The sequence below is a fragment of the Geospiza fortis genome, unplaced genomic scaffold (genome assembly GCF_000277835.1).
Source record: "Geospiza fortis unplaced genomic scaffold, GeoFor_1.0 scaffold66, whole genome shotgun sequence".
Classification (NCBI taxonomy): domain Eukaryota; kingdom Metazoa; phylum Chordata; class Aves; order Passeriformes; family Thraupidae; genus Geospiza; species Geospiza fortis.
In genome coordinates this window covers 1,922,325-1,923,644 of record NW_005054312.1, presented here as the reverse complement: position 1 = coordinate 1,923,644, position 1,320 = coordinate 1,922,325, and positions in this window count along the sequence as shown.

Sequence of the window (1,320 nt, the reverse complement as noted above, 5' to 3'; positions counted from 1 at the left end):
AAGGGCAAAAAAGGAATTCAGCAGAAGTAATGGGCTTAGCAAGAATAAGCAGCTGTTTACTCTGAGTGCAATAAAACAGAAGCTGAAGGAAATCTTTTCAGTTTTGACCTCAAACTGGATGTACTGCTCACACAGCACTCTGATGTTTTTGTTTTACAGTGTAAGTCAACAAATCACCCAAAGCCATAGTGCTGTTTATCAATAACGTTCTCAATACATACTTTTTATTATCCTACACTATTGGAACCAAGAAACACTCAGAGAGAAAGAGAAAAATACACATTTTACTATCAGGCTTTGTACAAATGCACAACAAAATATACACTGCACAGAAGGACACACTCTTTTTACATATATTTATTGCATGTATGCAAAGGCTGCCCCTTTTCTTTCACCCACCAGTTGAGCAGATATTATGATTCAGAGCCCCTGGTGCCCAGAGACAATTGCTAAGCCCAGTGACTGCCACACGTGCACTTCCCAGAACCCAACACCTGCACAAGCTGATGAACCTCTAACACACACTTGACTCAGAGGCTTGGAGGAAGGCCTGAGCCAAATTTCTCCATGAGGATTGGTACAGACCTATACAGTTTCTGCCTCAAAAAGCTTATAACCTAGCTAACACATTTTTTATTTTACTGCTAGACAAACTCAGGAGACAGGGAATGCCTGGTGTGCCTCAAGTTTCAGACTGATTAATGAGAGAAAACCCCTTTAAAAGTCACACATCTGAAAATAACAGAGATATGACAACATAAAGTGAAGAAAAAACAATACAACAGCATTACTGACTCCTAACCAACACAACAGAAGACACAACCTCATCTCTGAGTGTTACATATTACTGCTTCTATAGTCCAGCCAGCCTCAGCACCCACACCAATAATCGGCTCAGGTTACACATTCTCTAACCTAACAGTTTTCCACAGCAAACTACGGGGAAAGGCGACGTTCCCCGCCAGGCTTAGGGAAGGGCCTGCGAGAGCAGCAGCACAGGTGAGCACCGGGGCAGCCCGGCCGCACAGCAAGGCACGGCCCCCAGGGCCGCGGGGCAGCGAACCGCCCACGAGATGCTGCGGATGAGGGAAGATGCCCGGGGAAGGAGGGCAATTTCCCCGTGGGGACACCAGCCTGGAAGGGCAGCGGGGGCAGTCAGCCTCCCCCTGCTCCCACGCTATTCCCTTCTCGTCTCAGCGCCGTAGGAAACGAGCCGGGTTTTAATGGAGAGAACGGGGGATTCTTTCCAGGGAGACGGACCCAAGAAGCGACACCGCATCCCCCGCGAAGTTGGAAGCTTCTGGAAGTTGTGTACTTGGT